Source organism: Zalophus californianus, chromosome 5 (assembly GCF_009762305.2).
Source record: "Zalophus californianus isolate mZalCal1 chromosome 5, mZalCal1.pri.v2, whole genome shotgun sequence".
Lineage (NCBI taxonomy): Eukaryota > Metazoa > Chordata > Mammalia > Carnivora > Otariidae > Zalophus > Zalophus californianus.
In genome coordinates this window covers 123634238-123641378 of record NC_045599.1, presented here as the reverse complement: position 1 = coordinate 123641378, position 7141 = coordinate 123634238, and the positions used below count along the sequence as shown (strand labels likewise).

The window sequence follows — 7141 nt, the reverse complement described above, 5'->3', positions numbered from 1 at the left end:
GCTGCGGGCAGGCACCTAGTCTCCTCTGCCACGTGAATGGAAGGAGCACCGAGCTGGCCGGTTGAGCAGCGGGAGACTTGGAAATGCAAGCGCCCCACTCCCCACCCGCGTAGAGCGGTTCAGGAACTTTCCAAGACCATAGAGCGGGCCCCGGTGATTCCGAAAACGCCGCGTGGCCCAGGGCTTTGCCCCTGACACCGTGAGTCTTTTATTGATAGTCCTGGGCCTGTCCTTCATCAGCCCGTCCGTGCCTGCATGCATGCATCCTGCCTGCCTGCCTGCCCAGTGGTGGGAAGCGCGCGTTTGGGTGCCACTGAGCAAGGCCACTTGGTAACCGACAGGGTGGAAGACACTCTGTGAATAAGCTTATACTCCAACTCAAGAGGAGTAAATGTGGGGGTCACTGTAGAGGATGCGATAGAAGTGAGTGTGGTATATTTGATTTGAGCTGGAAGGAAAGAAACTTGGGGTATTATGCCCAAGTCTAATGCTGACTTTGGGACTGGGCTGGAGTTACTCCTCTGGTCAGCCTCGGTTTTCTCCCTCACAGAATAATGATGGTTCACACTTAACTGTGGCCCAGGTGCTGTTCTAAGTACTTGACATATGCCAGCTCATGTAAGCTTCACCAGTGAGCTAGGTAGTAGTTTTGTCATTCTCCTTTTATCAGCGAGGATACCAAAGCCTAGAGAAGTTCAGTAACTTGTCTGTGGTCACACAGCAAACAGGTGAGAGTCAGGAATTGGCTCAGGCTTCTGCTTATAAGCACTATGCTGTGCCTTCAACTCTAGGACCCTCTTTGAAGTGGTCCTGGAGGTGGTGCTCCATTACTACCCTCCTTTGTCTCTCTCCTGGGCTGCTTTAAAATGCACTCGGACACCCCTGGGACTGAAGGGCCCCAGACTGAGCTGCGCCTCAGAATCAATCTTTTTTAAAGCACTGGTCTCCCACTTACCTATTTAGAATCTTCAGGTCATGCTCAGTTTGTGTCTGCCCTGGTAGCATTCAGAAGTATTAGAAGCCAATAGCAGGGAGCTCACCACCTAATATTTGATTGCTGGACAAAATTAATTCTCAGCTGTAACCTGCCTCCTGGTGACTTACATCTTTGTCCCAGTTCTGCCTCTTGTTGCCCCAGCAAATATGTCTGAGCGTTTTTGTATCAAAGGCCAGCTTGACAGTGTCCAACAGGACTCAGGCCACATGGGGGAAAATACTTTCTTACACACTGGGTCTCTCCTTCTATCCCTTTCTTTAACCTGGAAGACCAGGAGCACCTACACAGGTGTGCTTGGAGGTGTCCCAGACACTCTGATGTTCCTTGTAAACCTTTTGTCCTGAAAAAGGAACCAAGTCAGGAAAACTACCATGGTTTTGAAAGAGAGATCAGTGGTAATATGCTTCCACAAGAGGAAGGACTATGTTTTCCTTGTGGGAACTGGGCTGGGGCATTGTTGGCTCCCGTAGAAGGAAATCTGAGCGAGTGTCATCTTGCTCACTTACAGGAACAGTGAGACCTGGCCCTCCTTTCCCTGGAGAGGGAAACTCTCCTTGATTTAAAAAAAAAAAAAAAAAAAAAGTGAAATAGGGAAAAATAAAACACATACAATATTGTGAGAAATATGCCTCCCTCCAAGCAGGCTTCTTTGGAATTACATGAAGTGAGCCTTTCTTCCCCAGCAGCTGTGTAATTGGCTTCCCAGCCTTCCTCCCCCTCTCATTTTAGTTCTCCAGTTGGCCCCGGAGCAATGCGGGGGTTGGGGTGCCTAAAACCCCGCATGTAACTTTGGTCTCCCCCAAAACTTAACTACTAGTAATCTACCGTTGACCAGGAGCCTTACTGATAACACAGTCGATGAACACATTTTGTATGTTATATGTATGATATACTCTGTGTTTACAATGAAGTAAGCTAGAGAGAATGGGAGATACTGTTATTAAGAGCATCATAAGGAAGAGAAAATACACTTACAGTTCCGTATTGCATTTATTGAAAAAAATCCGTGTATAAGTGGACCTGTGCAGTTTAAACCCACGTTGTTCAAGGGCCAAGCGTACTGGTTTTTCAGCATTTATTTATTCCAGGTTGTCCGAATTTCATTTTTATGTTTTAAAAATAATACAAATAATAACTGAATATGTTCTCATTCAGAAAAATAGAGAAGCATATAGAATAAATTGTAGAACTACCGTGGTCCACTCCTACTCCCACTCAGAAGAGGAAAGATGAAGTTTGGTAAATACCATTCGGAGATTTTATTTTGTTTTCTATGCATTTGCATAATAATGTATCCATACATATATCTTAATATATATAAATGAGATCTTACTATACATTGTGCAGCTTACTTTTTCATTTTCCAAGTCTTAGAGATTTTCCCATGTCAGTACAAACACTTTTGTTAAAGGCTACATGTTATTCTAAATTAGAAATATAATTTAGCCATTTTTTTCCCTTATTGGACATTTGGATGGTTTAAAGTTAGTCAGCATTGGCAACAGGACTTCAGGAAAGACTGTGCATTCATCTTTGTGTGTCAGCCTGCATATTTCTGTGAAATAGAGTTCGAGGGTCAAAGGGTTGGTCCATTTTTCCACTTGAGTCCTTCAAATCATAACACTGCCCCACCCCAGGTCCTAATTTAAAATCAGTGCGTGAGAATCTGTTTCTGTCATCCTTCCCATCAGCCATTATCTTTTTTTGTTTATTTAAATTTTCAAATCTGGTAAATGAGTGAAACCCGATATGGCATTTTAATTTGCATTTTGCTGATTACTACTGCAATTTAATGTCTCTTAATGTTTATGGGTCATGCATGTCTTCTGTGAATTACCTGTTCCTGTCTTTTGCTCATTTTTCTATTGAGTTGCTTTTTCTGATTCTTGTTTATTGCAGAAGCTCTGTACCTATTCAGGATCTTAATCCTTTGTCTGTTGTAGATGATTTAAATATTTCTTCTCGTATGATGTTCTTTTTTTTCCCACCCAGCTTTTTTTGTGGTAAAATACATAATATAAAATTTGCCATTTTAATCATTTTTAAGTATACAGGTCAGTGTTTTAAATACACTCATAGTATTGTGCACCCATTGCCAACATTCATCTCTAGAACTCTTTCCGTCTTGTAAAACTGACACTCTGTGCCCATTGAACATAACTCCCCATTCCCCCGGGGCCCCAGCCCCTGGCAGCCAGCATTGTACTTTCTGTCTCTATGAATTTGACTCCCCCGGGTGCCTCATGAATGGATGAATCATATAGCACTTTTCGTTTTGTGACTGACTTATTTCACTTAGCAAAATGTCCTCAAGACCATCCATGTTGTAGCTGGTGACAGAACTTCTTTCCTTTTTAAGAATGAATAATATTCCATTGTATGCATATACCACATTTTGCTTATCCATTCATAATGCTTTTGTTTTAAACTATCTTTTGCTTCACAGACGTTTTAAATATTTGTGTAATCAACTCTGCAATCATGATTTTTTACAAGATTTTATTTATTTTTACTTTAGAGAGAGAAAGCTAGAGAGAGCAGTGGAAGGGACAGAGAGTGAGGGAGAGAATCTCAAGTCAGACGCTACGCTGAGCTCAGAGCCCTCCACGGGGCTCAATCTCACGACCCTGAGATCATGACCTGCCGAAACCAAGAGTCGGTCGCTTAACTGACCGAGCCACCCAGGTGCCCTGCAATCTTATGATTTTTGTGCTTCACCTGGCTTAGGGGGAGATCTTTTGCACCTAAAAATTGTTTTGAAAATTATCTTATTTTCTTCTAATACCTTTATTGTTTTGATGTGTACAGTTGGCTCTTTACAATACCAGATTTTTGTATGAAGTAGAAGGTAAGGATGTAACTTAATTTCTTTCTAAAGTTTTAGGCAGTTCACCCAACACCATTTCTTTAAGTATCCATCTTTTTTCCAACTCACTTGAAATTCTGTTTTTATAGTAAAATAAATTCCTATTCATACAAGAGTCTATTTCAGGACTCTATTCTGTTCCATTGATCTGTTTTGTCTCTTCTTAGACCAGTACCACCCTGTGTTAAATGCTACAGCTTTGTTTATATATCTAGTCATATATATTTGTATTTTTTTTCCAAAAAATTCTTTTAGAAATGATTCTTATACATTTTCTCTTTTGTATAAGCTTTACGAATTGCTTGTCAAATTTTAAAATATCCTATTGGAATTTTTGTTAGGATTTCTTGGGTTTATTTTATTTTATTTTACTTTTAAGATTTTATTTATTTATTTGACAGAGAGAGACACAGCGAGAGAGGGAACACAAGCAGGGGGAGTGGGAGAGGGAGAAGCAGGCTTCCTGCGGAGCAGGGAGCCCGATGCGGGGCTCAATCCCAGGACCCCGGGATCATGACCTGAGCCGAAGGCAGAGACTTAACAACTGAGCCACCCAGGCACCTCAGGATTTCTTGGGTTTATAATTGTTAAAAATTCTTTATGCCTTAAAGTCCATTGTGGTATGAGCTCCAAGGATGGAGGAAGCAGTGTGAGATAGAAAAGTGCTGTGCTTTGGGGAATGTCTCACCTGGTTTCAAGTTCTGGATTAACTATGTCAACCTATGTCAAAGTGACTTTTAACCTTCTTAGCCTTCATTTCCTCATCTATGTGCATTCTATAATAATAGAATTCTATATATTAGAAATTCTATACATTAGAATTCTATATATTAGAAATTCTGTAATAATAGAATTTCTTCTGTAAGACTCTTGTCAGGACTCAATTAACAAATTCATGTAAATCGCATCGCAAAGCCCCCAGCAGAGAGTTAGCATCCAATTTGTGCTAGCTAGGATCATTTTCATATTTACTTTCATATCTTTCTATGGCCTCTGCAGTGTACCTCATCATAGAAGGAATTGGTAGATCTTTCCTTTATGTATCAATAGTATCCTAGGAGACAAAAATATGTAATAGGTATCGAATATAGTAGTGCTTCTCAAACTTCAGAGTGAGCCTATGAAATCACCTAGGGATCTTGTTTAAATGCAAATTTTTATTCAGTAGATCAGAAGTGTGATCTCAGATTTTGCATTTCTAGCAATCTCTTGGGTGATGTCTTCATCCACACTTTGAGTGTCTAGTCTTTCTCTGGTATTTAAAATCATGCTGCTAGTGATACCACTTCCTGTTGGATTGAATGTGGGTGACAGGACTTGTAAAGTGCTTTCTTTTAATATTACATGCGAAAGAACTAAATTATAGTCCTCCTTCTTCTCCTCCTCAAACGAAAGAGGGTTAGTGAGAGCACTAAAAATGACACCAAGTTCTAGTCTTAGATCTGAAATCACTGAGGCAACTAACTATCTGGATTACTTAAAACTTGTTTTAAGATGAAGCCGGCCACATAAAATCTATCCAGTCGGAGTATAAAATCGAAGCCGACTAAAAGAAAAGCCATAATTTCAAGTGTCTTACCAAATAGAAAATTTCAGGTGTCTTACCAAATAGAAAAATGTAAGGCATAAGGAACACTTTGGGAAAATGTAAGATAAGAAGAACTCTTAGAAAACGTGGACTCTGGTCCCACCGTGTGAAAACACGGTATGTGCCAACCCTTGAGAAGTGGTAAATGAGCAGAAGCTGTGCCATCATGAGTAAATGTCTCACACCTCATGTGATCTCTTGCTCACCTCTTTCTACTCCCAGGCTTCCCAATGGGGGACTTTGAATAGGGTAGCTTCACGTACCTTAGTATGCTGGTCTATCAGAAGGGAATGGCAGTATGTTTTTCTACCCAGGACATTGATTACTTTCTGTATTTGAAAATGCTTTTTTTTTTTTTTTTTTTTTTGCGGGGCGGGGGGGTGGGATTAGCAGAGGGAGAGGGAGAGGGAGGGAATCTTAAGCAGGCTCCACGCCTAGTGCAGAGCCTGACTGGGACTCAATCTCATGACTCTGAGATCATGACATGAGCCAAAACCAAGAGTTGGATACTTAACTAATGGAGCCACCCAGAGCCCCTGAAAATGCAATTTTCAAGTGCCTGTATTCTCTCAGGACCTGAGAGATCACATTTTTGTACAGACACACATGACGTGCTCATAGGCTGATCCAGTACCTAAAAAATTCGAACCGTTTTTTAGGCCTGTTGGACAGCTATGGGTTGGATTTGAATCACAAAATACCGTCAGCTAGTTTAGCCCTGTTGGGGTATATGGTTCAAATATGAAAATAATGGAATTACAACTACTTGCATTCGTAAATATATGTAAAACACACACGTTTTAAAGAACTCTTTATGTTGCAGAATTACATAACATGAGGGAGTTAACTGTAATTTCCCTCATCCTGCTCACGTCCTTTATCCCATCCCAGCTCTACTTTTATAAGGGTTTGTAGTTGGGTGTGTCTTTTGGGGCCAGTTTGGATCCTTAAAGTAGAAGACAGCAAGGCAGAAATAGATGTGCAAGAGATTTGGGGAGAGAGCCCTGGGGAAGGATGAACGGGCAAGGGAGCCGGAGGAGGCAAACCCAATGCAAGGTGACAGGGAAGAGGGAAGAGTGAGAAAGAAGAGCTTCCATCTGCAGTGCAGTTCTGAGAATGTTTTGCCCACGCCAATGGGGAGACTTCGATTGAATGGTGCCTATTAGAGGAGTCCCATATTGGGCAGAAAAGGTTTGGTTTGATCTTTGGCTGGGAGCAGTCTGCAGGGACCATGGGCTCAGGTGTGAATGTGCAGTGGAAGCTGTCAGGCAGCTGTGTTCCTGCAGCAGATCCTTCTAAAGAGAGTACTAAGTGGCATGGTTGCACAGTTCTAAGTTGCACGGTTGCACACTTCTCTCCCAGAGGTGTTTGTGTGCACACGCTGTTCTGCAACTTGCTTTTTCACTCAGTATTTTTTGGATATTCTTCCACAGCAGCTCATAGATCTGTTTCATCCTTTTGACCATCTCATAGTTTTCCTTTGTGGAAATGCACCATAATTAAATTTCCAAATTCTTTTTCACAGATATTTGGATTGTTTTCATTTTTCCTAAATATTAATAATACTACAATGAATGTTCTTTAAAATACATAATTTTTGTGTATGGACACACGTATATGAGCATATTATCTATGGGACAGAATTCCAGAAGTAGGATATCTGGATCAAAGGGAATGCACCCTGAAATTT

General features: G+C 41.1%; 1 protein-coding gene across 4 annotated transcripts in view; it reads left to right on the top strand.

The window, feature by feature from the left end:
- The window catches only part of OSMR (oncostatin M receptor), a 49473-nt gene that overhangs the window by 743 nt on the left and 41589 nt on the right, over nt 1-7141 (top strand). The window contains exon 1 of one of the 4 annotated variants that reach the window (XM_027604671.1): nt 57-199. The exons of the other annotated variants lie outside the window; for them this stretch is intronic. The gene's annotated coding sequence lies outside the window, so the exon portion shown is untranslated. Of the gene's footprint in view, nt 1-56; nt 200-7141 lie in introns of those variants that run through there. 4 annotated transcript variants of the gene reach the window in all.